General features: G+C 41.6%; 1 protein-coding gene across 1 annotated transcript in view; it reads left to right on the top strand.

Annotated features, from left to right (window-relative positions):
• The first annotated feature begins 723 nt into the window (after positions 1 to 723).
• Positions 724 to 24,349, top strand: part of frmd4bb (FERM domain containing 4Bb) — a 91,095-nt gene continuing 67,469 nt past the window's right edge. Inside the window, exon 1 of the mRNA XM_039664031.2 lies at positions 724 to 922. The gene's annotated coding sequence lies outside the window, so the exon portion shown is untranslated. The remainder of the gene's footprint in view (positions 923 to 24,349) is intronic.

Raw genomic sequence — 24,349 nt, 5'->3', positions numbered from 1 at the left:
CGCCAAGTGTACAATGATAATCACATGAAAACAGGGAGCCACATAACTTTTCAGGTTTGAGTATTATTTATACATTTAACTTTGTTGGACTTTCTCAAACAATATTGGAATTTAAAATGTTTAAAATGTAGTTTAATATACATTGATCACTTGTTTGTTTAGTAAAAATATGGCCTGTTTTTAATTTTAATGATTTTAAGCTCATTTGTATTATTATTACTGTTATTATTATTAATAATAATAATAATTGTACATGCAGCTGCCACACACAAATCTAATTCAATTGCAATTACAATATTTTATGATTTTATTTATTATTATTTATTGCAAAACTGTGCAGCCCTTTTCGATGTCTCTATCCATGATATTGATCCATAATAGAAGGATGAGGGATGGATGTATGGATATCTGTACAGATGCACAAACAATATCAAACTAAATAAAATAGTACTGCATTATGTGTGTACACACAAGTGTTAACTTACAACTAACCCATCTGTCTGTTAAGTTGTAACATTTGCATTTTTTTTGCATTAATTATCAAATATTAGATTCTATAACAGATTAATGAACATTGAATGTATTCGAATTCCCAAAAGTTCCCTGCAGCATGAGAGAGATAATACTGTGTTGTCAGTGTCAGTGAGCAGAGGCTGTGTCACACACGCTCACACACGCACACACACACACACACACACACACACACACACACACATAGCCTGGACTACTGAGCGTGTGCGCGCGCTGTCCCGTGTGCGCGCAGATAACGGCATGGCCCCGGCCCGTGTCTTTGTAGCCGGCGAAGGGAAGGCGTGGTGAGTGTCTGATCACTGAACGAACTGATGAGGGAAAGAAGCAGATGTGCGGCGATACACCCGACAGCGAGCGTGTGAACTGAGCGGAAACGCCCTTATAGACCGAGGTAATATTTATTCGCTCATGTATCGCTCAAATGAGTCGCTTTTGTATTATTTGTCGCTTTTTCGTCTGTTACTCGGCTTTGACAACAGGCTGCATCAGAGCACGTGAAACACGATGGATTAACCGGGCGATGCTCATTTGATATTTCTAAATTAAGAGGGTTTACGAAGATTTTCGTATTTATTCTGCAAAATGACAATGAGCCTGAGGCAGCATGTATGTTTTATTTATTTTATTTTTTATTTTAAAGGCAAGAAAGGTGGGATCTGTAATTGACCATTCATCTCAACATTGATAAGAGAAGAATAATGAACCTCATATGGTCACTATCCTGTTGAAGCATCTTTGTGAACTGTACAATGACAATATATGCAGGCAGCCAGGTTTTCACTAGCTCTTGGTCAAGGTGTCCAGTTCTTTTCTAGTCATTTCTAAAGATATACATCACAGACAGAGGATTGCAAAATTAATATTTCTACTTTGATGAGGACATAAATTACATGAGATGATGTCATTATATATTTTTTCACAAATATCATTAATTAAATATAATGCACACATATAAGCACATTTATATGGTTTCTGGTGTTATATTAGCTATATTACACTACAATAAAATCACTTAAACTACAATCAAATTTTAACCGGTTCTGCCTGCTTAAATAATTAAAATATTTAGGGTTTATGAAGTCATACAATATCTTTGAATTGACTGAAATTAAGCGTGTCATTTGCTGATAATCATCATTAACATGGTGTTTTAAAATTTTGTTCGTGACACAAGAATGCTTGTTTTTTAAATTAAGTCAGAATTTATCATTTTCTCATTGGAAAGGCATGTCTGTGGTGGCATTACCTCAAAATTATATTATTTTGCTACTTGCATGTTTCTCAACACTTTTGAAGTAATATGTCTGAGTCACTGGCAGTAAAAGCACGTTCAGTTTTATATGAAGCAGATGAACGTGGATCTGGCAATGTTTTATTATACGCTGCTTGTTACATGTCAGGGCAGTTTGGAAGTGAACTATCCAGTGGCATCAATAGGTTAATGCTCAATTGCTTTTGAAAATAATGTACCACTTAAATTAAACCCTACGCTGTGTTAACAAATTCAAACATGAGCTAAAAACGCATTTGATGAAAACCACCATGACAATTTACCGGTAGCTTGCTTCTGCAGCTGCAAGCTCATTTATCGTGACTTGTGTTTCACTGGATTCGGACCTGTCCACATTGCAAGTGCTACCAAGATCAAGTTTACTAAAAAAAGCCAACATATGGAGCTGGTTATGACTCATACATCAAAATGTATTAGTTTATAAATATTGCAAAATCATATACCTTAGTATTGTGCAATAAACCAATGAAAATAAGAAGATTATAACTTGATAATCTGCCTCAGTATTCATAATTTGTGTAAACTAGAATGAAATGTGTTGGTGTTTTAGTGTCACTAGTGTGCATTTCAGATGGAAACTGCAGTGAATTGAATGTACTGTATTGGTTCTGCATTTTGGAGTTTTGCAGGTAGAGGAATGTTTCACCAATGAGTCTGTATTGTTTTTTGTTTGCTTGTTTGTTTGTTTATTGAAGATTTTTTCCGCCAATGAATAATAAGTAAAAAAGGTAGTTGTGACTTTTATCTCACATTTTTTACTTTTTTTACTGCAATAGCTAGTTTATATCTCACAATTCTGGGAAAAGAAGTCAGAATAGCAATTATAAAGACAGAATTGCGAGATGAAAAGTCACAATTGTCTTTTAAATTGTTGTATTCCTTGGCATAAACAAGCGTCCATAGTTTGTGAACTCTTACTTTTAGAAGCTACTGTAATACAATAACCATTGGTGGTCTTGTTATTTCTAAGCTTACATTTGCAGTGTACTGTTGCTATACAGTCGATACACTTTCTTTACCTTTTTATTTTACTACCAATTTTTGTTTATTGGCTTCAGGATTTTGAGATATTTTTGGGGGAGCAGACAAGGCACTCATGTTTGCAGGACTCCGGCTCATTCACATTCGAAGTCTTACCTGAAAGTAAAATAAGGTCATGCAGCTGAAGGAATATTTGCATCCATTTATTTGCATGCCATGCTGTAGGTGCTCCAAAAAGGGTTTAAGCTTACTAAAAGCACACGTTTGAAATCACACTGTTAAACTGTGTTGCAAATGTTAGAATTTGACGAATACAACAAACATTGACTGTAAAACTAACAGTTGTACTAATAGCATTGCACAAACCTAATGAGGGTTTTAAAATAGCCTCGCTTTTTTTAAATACCCAACACACTTCAGTTTAAATCACAGCTATGATCCATGATTTGCTGTTTGCTGATGCCAGTCAGAGGCAGCCGTTGTTATCGGGAGGAGACGTTCTCATTTAAGAAAGTATTTTATTGGACAACAATGATTGCAACATGATGTCATCAATATTTTACATCTGTTTTCATGTAATCTAAGCAGTTTAAAAAAGTTAACTTTTAGGAATTCAATAGCATTTTGACGACTTACCAAAATTCTCGTTCGAATCTCATTCAAGCCCCATGACATGTTTTTATTGCTTTTTTGTTTTCCTCTTATCTCTCTCAGGAAAAGACTCTTTGACGTCCAGCTAGCCTGTCAGCCCTGTAAACAGGAACTGGTAGTTAAAGGACTGTCTTTGGAGGTGGAAATAACCTGCATCTTCCACCGTCTTTTCTGTGAGAAGCAACTGCAGGAACTCATGTTCAGGAAGTCCTGTCACAAACAGACATCAACTAATTGTAAAGTGCCCCATTATGCTATTTTAAAGTCTCCTGAGGTTGTTTTGGAGTCTCCTACAACAGGTTTACATGCGTCAAAGGTCACGTTTTCTCATAGTATACATTGCACATCACCACATTTTTCAATGATTATCAAATGACTCGATGGATGAATCAATCTCTCTAAATCCTTTCTGATTGGCCTGACAGCTCAGTCTGTTGTGATTGGTCTACTCTACTCTAATTGGCCAGACAGCTCAGTCTGTTGTGATTGGTCTACTCTGTTCTGATAGGTCAGACAGCTCAGTCTGTTGTGATTGGTCTACTCTACTCTGATTGCCCAGACAGCTCAGTCTGTTGTGATTGGTCTACTCTGCTCTGATAGGTCAGACAGCTCAGTCTGTTGTGATTGGTCTACTCTACTCTGATTGCCCAGACAGCTCAGTCTGTTGTGATTGGTCTACTCTGCTCTGATAGGTCAGACAGCTCAGTCTGTTGTGATTGGTCTACTCTACTCTGATTGGCCAGATAGCTCAGTCTGTTGTGATTGGTCTACTCTGCTCTGATTGGCCAGACAGCTCAGTCTGTTGTGATTGGTCTACTCTGCTCTGATAGGTCAGACAGCTCAGTCTGTTGTGATTGGTCTACTCTACTCTGATTGGCCAGATAGCTCAGTCTGTTGTGATTGGTCTACTCTGCTCTGATTGCCCAGACAGCTCAGTCTGTTGTGATTGGTCTACTCTGCTCTGATAGATCAGACAACTCAGTCTGTTGTGATTGGTCTACTCTCCTCTGATTGGTCAGACAACTCAGTCTGTTATGATTGGTCTACTCTGCTCTGATTGGCCAGACAGCTCAGTCTGTTGTGATTGGTCTACTCTGCTCTGATTGCCCAGACAGCTCAGTCTGTTGTGATTGGTCTACTCTGCTCTGATAGATCAGACAACTCAGTCTGTTGTGATTGGTCTACTCTCCTCTGATTGGTCAGACAACTCAGTCTGTTGTGATTGGTCTACCTCTGCTCTGATTGCCCAGACAGCTCAGTCTGTTGTGATTGGTCTACTCTGCTCTGATAGGTCAGACAACTCAGTCTGTTGTGATTGGTCTACTCTGCTCTGATAGGTCAGACAGCTCAGTCTGTTGTGATTGGTCTACTCTTCTCTGATTGGCCAGACTGATCAGTCTGTTGTAATTGGTCTACTCTGCTCTGATTGGCCACACAGCTCAGTCTGTTGTGATTGGTCTACTCTGCTCTGATTGCCCAGACAGCTCAGTCTGTTGTGATTGGTCTGATCTGCTCTGATTGGCCAGATAGCTCAGTCTGTTGTGATTGGTCTACTCTGCTCTGATTGCCCAGACAGCTCAGTCTGTTGTGATTGGTCTACTCTGCTCTGATAGATCAGACAACTCAGTCTGTTGTGATTGGTCTACTCTCCTCTGATTGGTCAGACAACTCAGTCTGTTGTGATTGCTCTACCTCTGCTCTGATTGCCCAGACAGCTCAGTCTGTTGTGATTGGTCTACTCTGCTCTGATAGGTCAGACAGCTCAGTCTGTTGTGATTGGTCTACTCTGCTCTGATTGGCCAGACTGATCAGTCTGTTGTAATTGGTCTACTCTGCTCTGATTGGCCACACAGCTCAGTCTGTTGTGATTGATCTGATCTGCTCTGATTGACCAGACTGATCAGTCTGTTGTAATTGGTCTACTCTGCTCTGATTGGCCACACAGCTCAGTCTATTGTGATTGGTCTGATCTGCTCTGATTGGCCAGACTGATCAGTCTGTTGTGATTGGTCTACTCTGTTCTGATTGGTCACAAAGCTCAGTCTGTTGTGATTGGTCTACTCTGCTCTGATTGGCCACACAGCTCAGTCTGTTGTGTTTGGTCTACTCTGCTCTGATTGGCCAGACTGATCAGTCTGCTGTGATTGGTCTACTCTGCTCTGATTGGCCAGACTGATCAGTCTGTTGTGATTGGTCTACTCTGCTCTGATTGGCCAGACAGCTCAGTCTGACTCTGTTGTGATTGGTCTACCACATACCGCGTGTGTGCCCAAATGCACATGCGGGAACTGTATCAATAACGGTGCATACGTTAGCCGAGCTAACTGAAAGAATGACTGATGTAACAAATGTTGGTAAAACAAATCTTGCTCCATATTTTATCTTTACTTAAAGTAGTGAGAACGACAGACAGTCTGCATTAATAGACACAGTTTTAGGTAATAGTGGCCCATAGCTGCTTAGCAGAAGTATTTCAGTTATTCAAGACTGTAATAACGTGAGTTAGCAGGAGACCTACACCATATAAAATACAAAACTAAGCACACACCCGGTAGAAAATATATACGTCATCAATACTTACATACTTAACGATTGTGATTTTCACAATCATTGAAAATTGAAAGAAAAAGTGATTTTCTTTCAAGAGCAAGGGTTTTGTGAATCCTGCGTTGAACTCCCGAGATTTGAGAAGTCATCAGTAAAATGAAGGGAACACAGCAAAAGTTTGGGATTATACTGCTGTGGTTTCGTGGTAAAGATGATTTTTTTAACCACTGATTCTTCACAGCCTCATCCTTTTGGAAAAAAAATAAATAAACTGAATTTACTCTCACAGCGGAGGACACAGCGTCGTTATGACATATCCACGAACGAGCTACAGCAAGATGTCCTGTCCACGTAGGCGGGCATTATGCGAATCTAGTGAGTCGTGACATGCGAACTTCGTGAAACTAAATTCAAAGTCGAAATGAGCGGTTCAGAGTTGACTCTTTCTCTTGAGATAAACTAACTTTATTTATAATGCACTTTTAGCTTTATAACTTTGCAGACTGTTTGCATTCTCATACAGCTACATTACACACTGCATGAAAGGTCATTTTCAAAAATCCATAATAGTGGCACTTTTAACAATAATTAAAGGAGTAGTTCACTTTTAGAAAAACTTTTGCTGATAATTTACTCACCCCCATGTCATCCAAGATGTCCATGTCTTTCTTTCTTCAGTCGAAAAGAAATTAAGGTTTTTGATGAAAACATTCCAGCATTTTTCTCCATATAATGTACTTCAATGGGGTCCAAACGGTTCAAGGTCCAAAAGACAGGTTCAGTGCAAACTGCAAACTGTTCAAAGGGCTTTAAACGATTCCAGACGATGAATAAGGGTCTTATCAAGCGAAACGACTCGGAATAAGATTCGTTCATTTTGATTAACGAGTTCGAACAGGAGAGACACAAATGTGCGTCACAGAACAGAGCAAGGCAAGTGTTTGAGCTTACAAATCTTAAAGGGGTGATGAACTGAGAAATCAAATTTTCCTTGAGCTTTTGATATCTAAGAGGTTATCATATTATAAGAATATCCTGTAAGTTTCAGAACTGAAAACGTCCTTGTTAGTCCAATAAAAGCTTTTATTGACACCAGCCTCTGAAAACGTCTCGTTTTGAAAATTGGGAAACTATGACGTCGAAGGGGTTAAAACCCCACCCCCGCAGAAGAAGATCAACACCTACTTCAACACGGCTGGTTTAGCCCCGCCCACCGATTCGCGCATTACACGCATAGCTAAGTAGCCTAACTTATGCCTACCTCGTGATGACAAACCGGATCGTTCTAACGAGCAATACAGAATATTGTGCAGTGCCTGGTTGTGGAAGAAGACAGTCGCTGCATAAGCTTCCTGTGGATTCCAATAGGACTTCATGGATAAACTTTATTTTTAATGACGTTCCAGCTGATGAGGTAAAACATTGTCGTCTGTTCGCCTCATTTCACTGAGGATTGTTTTGTAAACAAGACTGGATTTGCAGACCGATTAAGAGTAAAGAACGGTGCTGTGCCGTCTATATTGGATCTGACAGGAATTGTGCAACACACGGACTCTGGGTCGAACATGTATGGGCGAATCCGGTTGCCATTTGACAACATTGGACGTTTACCCCCACATACACCGGCGGGTAAGTGAAACTCATTATAATATGCAAAACTGTTATCCACTCACAGCAGTGGGCGTTTACTTCCAAGTCTTCAGTGTGACACGCCCATAAAAACCGACCGTTTTTCAGGAAGGCTCACAACTTGGGTACAAAATAGCCTATTACTTATTCATTTTGATGTTTTTGAATGCAAAAACCAAGCGAACGTCTTAAGTTGACCTCAGACAACAATATAATAACATTTTAAAAGCCATTTCATGACCCCTTTAAACTTTGTTACTTATTTATTAAATGAGCGATCGTTTCACTTAATAAGACCCTTATACATCATCTGGAATCGTTTAAAGCCCTTTGAACAGTTTGCAGTTTGCACTGAAACTGTCTTTTAGACCTTGAACCGTTTGGTTCCCAGTGCATTATATGGAGAAAAATGCTGGAATGTTTTCATCAAAAACCTTAATTTCTTTTCGACTGAAGAAAGAATGACATGGATATCTTGGATCAAGTCAGTGGAACTGACAGTGTTTTCCATGACACATTTCCATGTACATTATCACATCCTTCTCACTAGCACATCTTTCTGTTAAACGTTTCACAAAGATTATGTTCATGGTGCTTTTATGTACAAGTTCAGTTTGATGACCTAGTGTCTGAGCTTAGCTATTTTTAGTTCAGTGTCATTTCTCTGTTCCATCTTATGAAAGCTTCTTGAAAGCTTTGCTTCTCTCAACTCTTCTCTGTTTTCAAACTGTCTGTTTGGGAGTTTCATAGCTGGCAGGTACAGGATCTTCCCAGGCAGAGGCCACTGATAATCCTCAAGAAAGGCAGATTCAACACACTGGGGAAGAAGTATTTTCACCAAACTGCCAAGAAAGTCATATTTCACTCTGAAAAAAAAAAAAAAACAAGTTAGATTTTACAAAATGAAAACAAAGGACAAAGAAAAGGAATCGTATTCATATAAATGAAAAGACTGGCATTCGCTCGCCCAAATATTGTTGCCCATTTGAATTTGAACATGAATCAGTCTGTTGATCCAGTTCACAAAACTGCTTTAAGTTGATTGATTCAGGTTTGGTATGAAATACTCTACTACCTTTCAAAAGTTTTTTTTTAAATATTAGGTTGCTTCTCAAAGCTGTGTTTATTTTATCAGAAATACAGTACAAACAGTAATAATGTGAAATATTATTACAATTTAAATTAACTATGTGAATATATTGTAAAATGCAGTTTATTCTTGTAAGTAAAGCTGAATTTTCAGCATCATACTCATCATCAGTGTCACATGATCCTTCTAATATGTCGATTTGATGCTCAAAAAGCATATTATCAATGTTGAAAACAGTTGTGCTGATTAATAATTTTATGGATTCTTTGATGGAAAAACAAACAAAAAAACATTTACATTATACGGTAATGACAATCATATTATTATTTACATTACAGTATTTACAACTTTGGAGGCAAATGAGAATTATAATGAAACTAATGCAAAACAAATTTAATGGCCTTAAAACAGGCTTAATTTTATGATTAAAATAAAATATTATTTAAATTTTAGCCTTAAAATACAATGTATTACTTCTTATATATATATATATATATATATATATATATATATATGAAGAGTTCAGATGCAAAAGCCTCTAAGTGCCATTTGAAATTTTCTTCTAGAATAATCATTTTTATCAAGCTTGTATATATAAGTTCAGTAATTTCACTTAAATGACAATTTATAGGTAATCTTCATTGCCATTTAATATAAGTGAAATTACTGAACTTAAATATACGTGCTTGATAAAAATTATCATTCTAGAAGAGAATTTCAAATGGCACTTAGAGGCTTTTGCATCTGAACTCTTCATATATATATATTACCTGCATGTGATAATCACCATGCAACAGCGCTTTAAATGAAATCAAAGTCTGTTGTTCTCGGTTCCCATGTGAATAACAAACTGAAACCAAGTTCTCACAATCGTGGATGACCTCAGAAGAGAAGGATGGTGTTTTGAAGAAACGTCTGGCAGTCGGATCTGAGTTTGCTAGTTTTAACTGATTGTAGTAGGACCACTGACCTTCAGAATACAGAATAAACTACATGTCTAGATACCGTTTAGACTATGAGCTGCAGGTGAATTTATTGAAGTCCCAGAGGGCTGCAAACATATGTAATCTCTTGCCCAAGCAGCTGGCAGACACACACACACAACTCTAATCACCCATAGGATACGAGCTGCCGGCGGGAGAGTGTGTGTGTGTGCAAGAGGTGTGTGTAATCAGTCTAGAGCAGGATCCTGTGACATGATATCGACCACGACCAAAGACAATGGTCTACCCTCCCATATCTGTGTGAGGACCTGTACTGTGGACTTTAAGTACAGAGTCAAATGAATGCAGAATCTGTTTTCTCCCTTCCTGGGAGCCTTCAGCTAGCGTTACAGTATATGATTATGCTATCTGGGTTTGTCTCCTCCATGTGCTTCTCTTTTGGAGGCTGATGGGCGTGACGTGCAAAACACACAGGGACCAGCGAAGGCGTGTTTCAAGCTCCAGCTGGCTGCATGTTTTTGATCCTTTCGCTAAAAACATTCCTGTCAAAATGATAATAGTCTCAGCCTCGGATGTCACGCCCACACTCCGTTCACTGAACACTGTGCATATGGCACAAAAAACACCTTTGCAAAGAAGACAAACGTCTGAATCTGATTGGCCTACTTATACATTTTTTCTGGAAGCCTAGTGTGAGATGAACTTTAACGGTCCGCCAGGAAACAAAGCCATGTTTAAAAGTTCTGATACTGCAGCAATAAATACTTCAGAGGGGCAACTAAATGCTAGACGAAACAAAGTTTGTCAAGTCCACGGTGTTGAAACTTTAAGACATCATGCATTTTGTTTACGGCACTTGAGTTGAGTACTGTGTTGAGTTGAACTTTTCCACTGCATGGCATGGCTCGGCCCTCTTTGGCTTGGTTTGCTTCTCCACTGCAGTTTAATACCACTTCAAAGTGGGTGGGATTATAGACTGGTTGTTATAGTTGCTGAAAATTTAAATTCCTGGTCACCCCATTCAGCTCTCACTGGATCTGCACCTCATTTACCCCCACGATTCAGCCAAAACTTTACAAGTTTTTTTTTTTTTTTTCAAGAAAGTAGTTTAAAAAATGATGTGAACAAGTGATACTGCGGTAGCAGGGCTCCAGACTAACTTTTTTTACTAGGAGCGCTGTTGCCCCTTACGGAAAATTTTAGGAGCGCAGCAGAAAATTTAGGGGCACACCTTAAATCAGCTTGCAATGCAGTTATTCAAATTTCCCCCAAAATAACTGTAATACTGACAAATTCTTTAATAATAAATAGACTTAACATTATGATATGCTGTTTTATTCACAGGGCTCCAGACTCAAATTTGAGGGCATCACCACATCAAATGAGAACTCACACCGAGTTCTGCAAAAAAAAAAAAAAAAAAAAAAAATATGGTAGCACTGGGGCTGATAATAAACCACTAAGCTTAATTTAGGGTGCGTAGATGAAATTAACTTTAGTTATTATCATTTATAATGTCTTAATATTAATTTGAAAGCAGTCGTGAAAACATAAGGAGTGAAAATAGCCATTCTACTGTTTATAAAGGTATTTTTTATATAAGTGTTTAAATAAGAGGTGTCCAACATCTTAATTTTTTGGTTTTAGGACAATCTTTGAAGGATGAACTAAAAATGTGTTGGTCAACACACACAAAAAAAAAAAAAAATACAAAAAAAATAAATAAAACATTTATATATATTATAGTTTTGAAGTGCTGGAAAAAGATGTGTAGTAGGTTACTTGTAGTAGGCTAGATGTGTTGTAGCGTATGACTATTTCTGTCACATTATCATATTTATGGTTAGAGTTAAGTTACTACATTAGCCTAAATGCATGGTGAATGTTGCTGATTTGTGGACTGAAAGCTTTCTGTAAGTTTTTCTCCTGGTTTCCATGTCAGCGCTGTTTGATCCGATATCTCTGGTTTATAACAGAACTCTGCGCCGAATCGGAATGTTTCTCACTGGATCTCGTAGTGATGATGTTATTATTTCTGAGGTGAATTCAATGGATTTCTTCACTGGGTCTCCTAGTAACAGTGTCGCGTGATCAAGATCGTCCTGCGACTGGCAAGTTCGGGGCTTTATTTTACTGTCAGTGGTTTGGGGCGCTGCTCCATAGATATACATAATAAATTATGCGCTGCTCTGTCTATTATTGGTCCAAACTAATAAACGGTCCTGAAGCATATAGACCCCTTTTGCGCCGACGTCACAGTTACGTCACGGCGCTAGCTGGAGGCAAAACAAAGTGAAAACTGGAGACGGTCAATGCAAAAACAGCACAGATTCGGCTACATAATAAGGAGCTTAAATAATTGTTACTAATATTAAATGTCATCTTGTTGTGTTGTTTGGCGCAAGAATTGATGAAAAATGAATATGCTGTATCTGGAACTTTTATTTCTAGAAAATATTCACATCATTAAAATCGCACTGTAATGCCACTCTTTACTTTGTCGTGGTCTCGGCGCTGGCTCTGCAGAACTGCGGATCGTACACACAAGTCTTGTACAGGAGCATATAGGCATCTAAAGATTTATATGCCCTCAGTTTCTCTTCACGATCGGTTTCTCTATAAGGTAGGTGTAGAAGTCAGGCCACTCAACCGAGGCAACGTACGTTAATCCTGTCAGATCATCCATGCATTGAGTGAGCGTGTAGGCGGCTACAGGTCTGCCAATCTGGTTCCGTCCGTTAAAAATAACTTTTGGAAATAACAATCGCGGTCCTGGACACTGAGTGACCTTACACATTAAGATAATATCGGATTTTCTCCAGTCATTGTTAAAAAAACAAGCTAACAATCCTTGCTAACTAGCGTTAGTGAAGCGACCAGATGGATCTTTCTGCCTCCACCTAAGCTCCGCCCATAAAAAACGTCACCATGTTTACCAACTGTAAAAGGGTCTATATGAGTAGCGTATTTTCGTTCCACTTTCATTTTGTCTGCATTCGCTGCTTGGTAACGAGTCGATCGATTATTCATTGCTCAGACGCACAAAGCATGTTGTGATATTTGTCTCCGTTTCCTTCCCACAGATGTTTACGCGCGCAATTCTTGTCACGGATTCATTGACGTGCCCCTTCCACGCTTAACCATGCGTTTAACGTGTAACCCTACCCCAGATCTAAACCTACCCGCGTCATCTAACTGACACTACAGGTTGCCATGTTCATCGGATTTAGACGCAAGGTCAAAAAGTGTCAGTAAGGCCCTTTTTACACGAGAATGCTCGCGGGTGAAAACGTAGAAATATTTTATCGGATGTGCCTTTCGTTTACACGTCGACAGCGTTTTTGAGGCCTAAAAACGCAAAAAAGTGAAATTCGATTCGGCGCAGAGATCTGTTATAAACCAGAGATATCGGATCAAACAGCACTGACATGGAAACCAGGAGAAAAACTTACAGAAAGCTTTCAGTCCACAAATCAGCAACATTCACCATGGATTTAGGCAAATTTATTGGTCGCACATGACATGTGCGACTGGATGTAAAATTCAGTCGCACACTCTCAAATTTTGGTCGCAGTCTGGAGCCCTGGGTAGCTGTTTAAATCTAACAGGTTTGTTGTCTCGTGTCACAAATCCAATGACACTGGTAGTGACGATTCTCACTAACCAATCAGTGATTTGCAGTGTTTAGACGTCACATTTTAGTATTGGTACGGCACGCTTGGAACCTCAACTGAGGTTGTACTATTTAGGTGAGCCGAACCATGCAGTGAAAAAGCGCCAAAAATGTGTTTGCATGTGATTTTATGAATAGTATTAATTTCTCCGATCAGCCACCAATTTTGGATACCCTAGTGATCCCATTTTACCTCTCACATTTACAGTGAATATAAACTGAAAACGACAGTTACACATTTCAGAGAGAAAAAAGATAAAAAAAAATGTGGAATAACTAACTGGAAAAGTGTTCACTCCCCTGAAATAATACTTCGTTGAAGCACCCTTTTGATTTTACTGCTTTGATTTTATTCAGCTTGGCACATTTTGACTTGGGAATATTTTCTCTCACTCTTCTTTGCAAAAACGTTCCAGACCTGTTAAACGGCGATTACATCTCCTGGGCCCGGCACTCCTCAGGTCCCTCACAGATCCATCCAGGCCTGGGCTCTTTTCTAAAACATTCATCCTTCTTTGCTGAAGCCATTCTTTTGTGGATTTAGATGCGTGTTTTGGATCATTCTCATGCTGAAAGGTGAAAGTTCTCTTTATTTTCTAGCAGACGCCAGAAGGTTCTGTGCCAGAATCGACTGGTACTTGGAACTATTCTTGATTCCTTCCTCCTTCACTAGTTCCAGCTGAAGAAAAGCATGATGCATGCCATTGCATGCTTCACCGTGGGTTTACTGTTCTTCTGCTGATGTGATGGGGGGTTTTTTGTGCCACAAATATACCTTTTACAGTTTTGGATGGAAATGTTGGTCTCACGAGACCATAACACATTTTTACAAATTGTTTTGGGAGACGAATATAAGTTTTTGTGTCTTGCCACCCTGCCCAATAGCTGAGATAGGTGGAGAATATGGGAGACAGCTGTAACAACCAGTACTTGCCAGAAAGAGCTTCAACTCTTTTAATGTTGCTGTTGGCCTCTTTGCAGCCTCCCTGACCAGTTTTCACTTTGTATTCTTGTCAATTTTGGAGGGACGCCCTGTTCTTGATAATGTCACTGTTGTGCCACACTTTCTGTACTTACTGCCAAGTAAGACATGTTCCTGGGTCATCATATTTTGTTGATCCTGGAACAAGATTCCTGTCTGAAAATTTAGTTTGAACCCTATCCCTGGCCTTATAACCTAACCCCTACCAATACGTTACCCCTAAAACGAGAAGGAAGTAATAGGTGAATAATAACAGCCCGTTCTCATCCCAAGGCACTTCACTGGGTATCCCAACTGACACTTTTTACCATGCGTCAACATCCGATGCACATGGCACCCTTTAGCGTCAATATGAGACGCGCCTCCTAGTGGTCTAACCCAGTGGTTCCCAAACCTGTCCTGGAGGACAACCAACACTGCACGTTTTCGTTGTCTCCCTTATCAAACACACCTGATTCAACTCATCAGTTCATTATCACATGGGTTAATGAGCTGATGAGTCAAATCAGGTGTGTTTGATTAGGGAGACATGGAAAACGTGTAGTGTTGGTAGTCCTCCAGGACAGGTTTGGGAACCACCCTACCCCGGACCTAAACCTACCCGCGCCATCTAACTGATACTACAGGTTGCCATGTGCGTCGGATTTAGACGCAAGGTCAAAAAGTGTCAGTAAGGCCCTGTTTACACGAGAACGCTCGCGGACAAAAACGTAAAAATATTGTATCGGATGTGCCTTTCGTTTACACGGCGACGACGTTTTTGAGGCTTAAAAACACAAAAAAGTGAAACCACCCTCCAGAGTGGAAATCTTAAAAACGCTCCACCGCTGCGTTCCCGTGTAAACGGTAAAAACGCAAAAGTCTGCTCGACAGTGAAGGTTGTACTCAGGCGCGTGGACTTGGTGTTGTATGCACTCCTAGCCGCCTGAAGTGCATACTACATTGAATTTCACACACTTTTACGTCACCATTTGCACGCAGATTTCCCACACAAAACGCTCGTCTAAACGCAGAATAAAAAGTGATGACGCAACGCCACTTTTGCGTTTTCTCTTCAGAATCGTTTCCGTGTAAACATAGCCTTAGATGACTCCCTAGGATGAGAATGCGTTGATAATACTGATGTAGAAGCACCGAACCCTGGTTGTAAGCCTAAACTTGACATAAAATGTAAACTTGTCCCTCAAATCTGTTTGGTTGATTGGAAAGTTCCATGATCAGCAAAGATGGTGATCCAAAAACATAATTTGTAATTATAAAAAGTAATTTGTGAAATCAGTTTCGTCCTGAGGTGAGACCCATGGTATAGAGTATCTAATATCTTGGACATGTTTTTGTAGCCCTTGCCTGAGCTATACCTTTAAACAACAAGATCCTTTTGATACTCCATAAGCTTTTTGTGGCCCTTGGATCTTGTAGTAGCAGCAAACAAGATAAACATTTTAGATTTATTTGGAGTCATTCAGAGCCACTTCATCTGAAGACAGTTGTGTGCCATTTCATGAGCTTGATTAGTTCATTCTCAACACAGCTGTCACGTTTTGCTGGTCTGTAAACACTATGACAGAGAATTATATATGTATATATATATATATATGTGTGTGTGTGTATATATACATACACATTTTTTTTTAATTAACTGATTCTCAGGAGAATACAGGAACAGAATAATAAACACTAACCGAACACGCAACATTAATGTAAGACTAAACACTGGAGAGAACAAAGAGCTTAAATGCACAAGAAGAGATACTGAGATAGCTAAATGAACAACAGGTGATACGTAATCAGTACCCAAGGGAACAAACTGGCACACATTAGGAAACTAGGTCAACTTGCAATGACAGTGAACACAGGGAAACGGTAGTGCACAACACAACGAAATGTAAAAAGCAAACACAAATTCACTACACAACGGAAATGAGGCACAACAACACAACGGAAAAGGTACAACACAACGAAATAAAGCCAAAGCACAACAGAAATGCTCCCGACCACTAGAGGGCTCTCGGAGCGCCGTAAAGTTAATTTAGACCATTTTGCAAGATGTAAACAACACTGGTCCAGAAGCACTTCCAGTTTCATTTTTTTAACACTACAAAAAAGCTGGGATAATATATAACCAACAGAACATATAAAACTGAATCAAAAAGTTTAACAAACATCTTTAAGATGTTTTCTTTACATGTGAAATAAAGAAAACAGTTACAAACTGAAACAGGAAGTGTTTCTGGACCAGTGTTGTTTAGTTTAACAGTATGTAAACATTGTATATCGACATAAAATATACTTCAAAATCACCTTCATGAATTATAGCTGCGTATTTATCCACAAGTTTCCTACGCCCCATGATGCCTTGATATTATAAATGAATGTGCTACTAGAATACATTAACTGGCACATTTGGTATTCTGTCAACACAGGCTTAGATCCTGTGTTTAGGTGTAACATCAGTAGCAAACAGCCAATCACATGCTGATAGAGTTTATAGAATATTAAGAATTTAAACAAATGTACACAGGAAGATTCGTCGTCTTTTGGGAGGTGATGGAAACTACAGTCGTTGGCAGGATCAGAGACGGGGTCTGGTAGGATCACTGTGATTTCGTTTTCAGCTTATGTTCAAAACAATCATGTTTAAGCCACTGAATTAGTTTAGTCCGGTTATATACAACCGCGAACAGCACATGATGTCCCTGAGCTCCGTAACGACATCTCTCATAAAGATTTGCGTCTTTAAATAGTAAAATAATTCTCCGAAAAACAGCTAGCCTCTTCGCTAACTAACACACAAAATACCATTGGAATGCTACTTCCGCCGCGTCACCGGAAGTTTCACCCACTTTATTTTTTACAGGAGCACCCCTCGGAAACTTGTGTATACTCAAGAATGATTTGACGTGCTACCATAGCATGATCCCTAAGGGAACGTCTGGAAATTCCACCAAGTGGTTAAAACGTATAATTTATTATAATTTGAAAAAGAAAAACCATTTGGTGAATTGCAGAATTACAGGAAGGTATTTGCACAGTTTCACCTGTAATAAGTCAGGCTCATTACTGGGAACCTACCAGCTTTGGGACATACAAAAAAAAAACCTTTAGGTGAATTGCAGTAGTCGTAGTCCTAATGTTTTTATTAAAAAACAAATTGTGTGCTGTGCCTGCAGGGAGCTATTGGCACAATTTTACCTGTTGTAAGTCAGTCTGGTCAATAGACTACAACCTTTGAAACATGATAAAAGAAAAAAAAAACATTTATTATATTACAGAAATGTCCTAAAAAATAATTGTTTACTGTAAATAAATGAAGGGTATTGTGAAAAAAAATCAGCTGTAGTAAGTCAGTCTACTACCAATACAATCAAGCTTTGGATTTTAAACATGTCTGTTTTTGAATGTTAAAAGTGATTTTAATTAAAATAAATTATACGTTCTAACAACTTGGAGGATTGGGCAGACATTTCCTTTAGGGATCATGCGATGTGGAAGCGCGTCAAAGCTATAATGCACGTAGGTAATTTTGAAGTAATAATGTCGATGTACAATGGTACATACTGTTAACTTAAAGAGCCCCAATCATAGCATTTGAAATGTTCCTATTTTTGTTTTAGGAGTTCCCAAAAACAGTTTAACATGCATGCAAGGATAAAAAACACTTTATTTGTCTTATAATATGCATTTATTTTTAACTGATTTGCTCAACGACTCCCAAATGATTCGTTCAACGATTCATTTTCCCAAACACCTCCTTTGAGTGACGCGAATCTGCGGCGATTGGTCAAATGACCCAGTCAGTTGTTATTGGTAAAACGTCTCAGGTTACGACTGTAACCTATGTTCCCTGAGAACAGGGAACGAGACAATACGTCGAATGACGCTATGGGGAACGCCTCAGGCGTGACAGGTGTCTGAAATCAAATATCAACTCACAGTAATCAGGTTGACCGGCGACAGCCCGTGCATCATCAGCTTGAATGATGAGCGCGTCAATCTGGATGTATAAGAAGGGCGCCTTGAAACCGTGACAACATCCTATCGTCTGAAGGGACTGTTGCAGGCAGGCCCCGAGGCATGGCAACGAGACGTATTGTCTCGTTCCCTGTTCTCAGGGAACATAGGTTACAGTCGTAACCTGAGACGTTCCCTTTCGAAGGGAACTCAACAATACGTCGAATGACGCTATGGGGAACGAAATACCCACTCCGCCATGCTGAGGGGAGTGCATGCCGAAAGGCAGTGACAACTGTCAGAACCAGTAATTCCAAGGAACACTGAAATCACTCACCCTATGTTACATCGGGCTGTCAGTGACAGCACTCCCTACCGGTCATAGCCCAAGCTAATGAACCAAGAAAAACCAGAACGTAATAACGTGAGTAAATCAGGGCCAGCTCAAAGGCTTTAGGACCACAACTTCAAAATAGAAGGGGTCCCTTCTAGGGAGTGTGGCTAGGGGGCCAAAGGGACCCCCAGCCAGTCACTATTCAGGAGAACACTCCTCCTGAAATGCCCCCAGGCTGGCCTGGTGATCTGTACTAAGACACACAGTCTGGCCATAGCCTGTCCGTCCAAGACAGAGCCTCTGGAAATTGCCTAGAAAAGGCATCCAAAAACTGAAGGCCCGCGAAGCTGGCGGAAACCATCGAGTTTCGGATCACAGAGACGGGATCCTCCGGAGAGTGTGACTCAACCTCGAACCAATGGGAATCGTACACTCAATCCACGAGTTTCCACCCAGTGCTCGCTTTTGAGCACTGAGGAAGTAAGAGAGGGATCAAAATCAGGAAGGTCAAAGAGACCTAAGACCTGATGACCCCATGTGTGGGGAGCTCCGATACATGAGGGCTCATGTCAGGAAGGCCGTACGTTGTGCGGCCTGAAACCCAACGACCACAGCATGTGGAAGCTCATGACCAGGAAGGCCTGGTAAGGCCTGTAACCTGGCGACCACATTGGGTGGGAGCTCGTACTCAGGAAGGTCAGTGAGACCCAGCCTGGTGACCACAACCTGTGGGAGCTTACTCCACCAAGTGGAAGCTACTTCTTCCAGAAGTTAGCCAGAGAAGGGCGTCCCTGTAGCCAGTGACAGGACGCCACTTAAAGTGGGACCCAAGGGAAGACCGGGGTCTGAGCCACATAAGAAGGGACCGAAGCATACCACGCGTGACCCTTACCATACAAAATGGATTTTAGAAAGTACACAAGACATCCCGTCATGTGATTTACCACAATAATAGGTGAAGTAGGGGTTAGTGTACTTCACTCTGAATTCAGAAAGGCCGAACTTGAGGCCTGTAACCTGGCAGCCACAACAAGTGGGAACCCATAATCAGGAAGGCCTGACAAGGCCTAACACCCGATAGTCCCAATGCATGGGGAGCTCACATTCAGGAAGGCCGCTGAGGCCTGCAGCCTGACATGTGAAGACTCACCACTACAACTTAGCGACCACGAAAAGTGGGGGTTTCACATTCAGGAAGGCCTGGTGAAGCCTGCAACCTGACATGTGACAACTCACAACCAGGAAGGCCAATGAAGCCTGAAGCCTGGTGACCACAGAGTGGGAGCAAAGTGCTCAGGGAAGGTGGTGAGGCTGTAGTCTGGCTACCGCATCATGTGGGAGCCCACATTCAGGAAGGCTGGGTGAGGCCTGTAAACTGACTACCACAGTATGTGGGAACTCATAACCAGGAAGGCCCCTTTGAGGCCTGTAACCTAGCAACCACCATGTGTGGGAGCTCATCACCAGGAAGGCCTGGTGAGGCCTATAACCTGACCACCACAGTATGTGGGAACTCATAACCAGGAAGGCCCCTTTGAGGCCTGTAACCTAGCGACCACAATGTGTGGGAGCTCATAACCAGGAAGGCCTGGTGAGGCCTGTAACCTGTCGACCACAGTATGTGGGAGCTCATAAACAGGAAGGCCTGGTGAGGCCTGTAACCTGGCGACCACAATGTGTGGGAGCTCATAACCAGGAAGGCCTGGTGAGGCCTTTAACCTGGCGACCACAGTACGTGAGAGCTCGTATCCTGGTGACCACAGTATGTGGGAGCTCATAACCAGGAAGGCCTGGTGAAGCCTGTAACCCAGTGACCACAGCATGTGGGAGCTCATAACCAGGAAGGCCTGGTGAGGCCTGTAACCTGGCGACCACAATAAGTGGGAGCTCATAACCAGGAAGGCCTGGTGAGGCCTGTAACCCGGCAACCACAGTATGTGGGAACTATAACCAGGAAGGCCCCTTTGAGGCCTGTAACGTAGCGACCACAATGTGTGGGAGCTCATAACCAGGAAGGCCTAGTGAGGCCTGTAACCTGGCGACCACAGTATGTGGGAGCTCATAACCAGGAAGGCCTGGTGAGGCCTGTAACCTGGCGACCACAGTATGTGGGAGCTCATAACCAGGAAGGCCTGGTGAGGCCTGTAACCTGGCGACCACAGTATGTGGGAGCTCATAACCAGGAAGGCCTGGTGAGGCCTGTAACCTGGCGACCACAATGTGTGGGAGCTCATAACCAGGAAGGCCTGGTGAGGCCTTTAACCTGGCGACCACAGTATGTGGGAGCTCATAACCAGGAAGGCCTGGTGAAGCCTGTAACCCAGCGACCACAGCATGTGGGAGCTCATAACCAGGAAGGCCTGGTGAGGCCTGTAACCCGGTGACCACAATCAGTGGGAGCTCATAACCAGGAAGGCCTGGTGAGGCCTGTAACCTGGCAACCACAGTATGTGGGAGCTCCCACAGATGTCTCTCCGTGGCCACCATAGCACCGACAGAACAGCAGATTGCTTGGTGGCCCGGAGTCCCGCAACAGATCGGTCTGGTAGGCCTGAGGACCACAAGGGCGTGCAGAACCGCACCTGCCTGACCTGCTGCCGTGTACGCTCTGTCATTCAAGCATGAAGATGTCTTGAGCAGCTTGGATGACAGGGTCAGAGCTCTTAGTGAAGAGGACCAACCAGAGACGAGATAGTTAGCCAACGTCTCGTCCACTGGCGGCCTCGACACTTATCCGTTCTCCACGGCTCCCTCCACAGCAGCGAAACTAGCCCGCTGATGCAGATAGAGACGTGAAGAGAACGGATTCTTCCATACCCTCTCGATCCCAGCGTGGAGATCGGAAAGGAATGGAAGGCTCATCCGGGCTGGTGGCTTATGGGTGGGGAGGAACCAGCCATCCAAAATACCATGAGCGGGTTCCTCCCAGACGCGCCTCCACTGCAACAGCAATCTATCTGAGGCGCGCCCCATAATGTCAACCAGCTCAGCGTACACTGGGCAGGAGGGCTGAAATGATTCGGTCTCAACCAAACTGACATCCTTTTCTATATATATATATATATATATATATATATTACAGCCAACTCCTGCCCTGCCCAAAGAGAACAGTTACAGATTCACCAAAGAGAGAGAGCGCTCATTTTCTCTCTTCTTAGATGTTCAACATTAATCTGTAACTCACCCTCGTCAGCTGGTAGATCATCCGCGAGGTTAACGCCCCTCTCCCGATAATCTGCCAGCTCCATCTGAAAGCTCCACGAGCTCAACCGCCACTGAGCCTCAGCCCGAGCGGGAACCGGAACCGCGGGGTTCAGATGCCGCGCCCACTTCCCTCGAGAAGTGGGTCAGACGAGAGCAGAGAGTTCTGAAAGAAAAACTCTCAGTTCGCGCAAAAAACTCCCTCGAGAGCTTCCCGCGAATGCTCTTCTCTCAGGCAGAACACGCACAGATCGTGTGAATCCTCCGGTGTCAAATATCTGGACACAAGTCGGCACACTCGCGCAAAGTGTTTCTCCACGTCTCTGCGCGCTTAATCGTTGATACTATCAAACAGACAAACAGTCCCTGAAGACGAAAAGATGTTGTCACGGTTTCAAGGCGCCCTTCTTATACATCCAGATTGACGCGCTCATCATTCAAGCAGATGATGCACGGGCTGTCGCCGGTCAACCTGATTACTGTGAGTTGATATTTGATTTCAGACACCTGTCACGCCTGAGGCGTTCCCCATAGCGTCATTCGACGTATTGTTGAGTTCCCTTCGAAAGGGAACGTAGGGAGAGACTGTCGGCCACGGAACACCCATCACCAGGATTATAGCTTGCAAGTGTTGAAAATTGTATATAGTGTTTGAACAAATGTGTCAGAATTGTGCACTTTCCACACAGTCCCTTACTCACGTCTCTGTCAAGAGCAAGCTTTCCCGGCGAAACTCACATTGCGGCGGCTTTTGAGGGACAGTGCTTATTATATAGAGCGAAGTCATATTTGGCTAAGTCGTTTAGGAGGTAATTGCCATTTTTCAATGAATGTCTGGTGAATATCAAAAACAAAACTAGCAAAACAGCAAACATTATTAATATTACTTACAGATTGTGATTCGGAGGAGGACGAACCTGATCCATATACCCTGGATACCCTCATTCAGGAACAACCAGCTTGCGAATCAACACATTTGAGTTCATTTAGGTTTTTGAATTTTGAATGATTCGTCATTAAAATGATGAGAACACAAGGTTCGGGCGTTGCAAATATGAACTTTGACCACTGATTCTTCACATGCTCGTCCCTGGACAATGGAAACAAGTGGCTGAACTGTCTTTGCAATGTAGAACACAGCGTCTTCTCGACATGATGCGATTCAGCGGTGTTTGAATGTGTTCTAGACGTCACTTCAAGTCTGCGCACGCAGTTGCAGGAGCGGCCAATGACCTATCTACGTCACGATGTAACAGCTAATGACTCGTTTCATAAACAATTCATTTCATAGACTCAGAGTCGACTCTCACTTTTGAAAGACAATAACTTTATATACGGTGCACTTTCAGATATAAATCTTTGCAGGATGTTTTCATTCCCTTAGAGTTATATTCCACACTACATGAACAGTCATTTTCAAAAATCCATGATAGGTGCTCTTTAAAACTAATGGTGGTGTTGATATATTTTTAGACGGCAAGGGAAACTAACTTTAACACGCTCTGAGAGCCCTCTAGTGGTCGGTAGCATTTCCGTTGTGTTGCGGCTTTATTTCGTTGTGTTGTACATTTTCCATTGTGTTGTGGCTCAATTCCATTGTGTTGTAGATTCATTTAGTTTTGCTGTGGCTTCATTTCGTTTTGTTGTGAACTTGTGTTTGCTTTTTAAGTGTCATTTTGTTGAGCACTACTGGACCACCGTAGAAAACAGAACCAAAACACAATGAATATAATCCAAAACAGAAATTTCAGAGGGTTTCTGAAAGTGTGCTACGCTGCTACGAAAATGGTAACCAAGTATTTGAAGGTTGAGCCGTGATTCATTGGCTACTGATATAGAAGGAACCAATCAGCTGTGCCCTATAGACCTTATGCACCAGAGAAACGTGGGCGCCATCGTCTTTAGAATATTGTCTTTGAACTTTCGGTTCTGTATATTTCTATGGCATCGCTGTCGAGGAGTAATTAGCTGGTGAAGTGGATTTACTTATTGTAGAGTTAACAAAAGTTATCATGAGCATTGTAATTTTTATCATAAGCATTCTAAAGCAGATGTCTTAAATGTCGAACGGGAATTTTTTTACGAGCAGTTCATTCATACCTATGCAAGATCGCTGTGGAGATACAGACCGGAAGTCAAAAGACAACGAGCGCAACGCTGAAAAGGGGCGGGGCTATGTAAGGTCTATAGAGAATGATGTGATTAACTAATGAAATATATAATGCTGTAAAATACAAATGTTCATCCATCAATCACAGGTTTCATCGATGTAGCGGCAGTGCAGTGCTTTTGACATATTTCCAGGAGTGCTTCTGCCTTTATTCCCGAACAGTGGCACGGTGGCCCGTTGGAATAATGAAATATTAAACATGCAAGTTCAAAGAGTCCTGCTGAAAAGTACATCTGTTGCGCCCTTGATTGAGCCACTTAACCCCTACTCAGCCTCTCAGGGGATGTTATAACTCAGCGCCTGTAGCCACACCACAACACCAGCAGTGCCAGAAAGAAATCCTCTCAAAGCACTGGCTCCGTCTCAGTGTATAA

This window comes from Pimephales promelas, chromosome 20 (genome assembly GCF_988280905.1).
Source record: "Pimephales promelas chromosome 20, fPimPro1.hap1.1, whole genome shotgun sequence".
Lineage (NCBI taxonomy): Eukaryota > Metazoa > Chordata > Actinopteri > Cypriniformes > Leuciscidae > Pimephales > Pimephales promelas.
The sequence above is the reverse complement of the archived record's forward strand: the minus strand, read 5'-3'. Positions and strand labels throughout refer to the sequence as shown.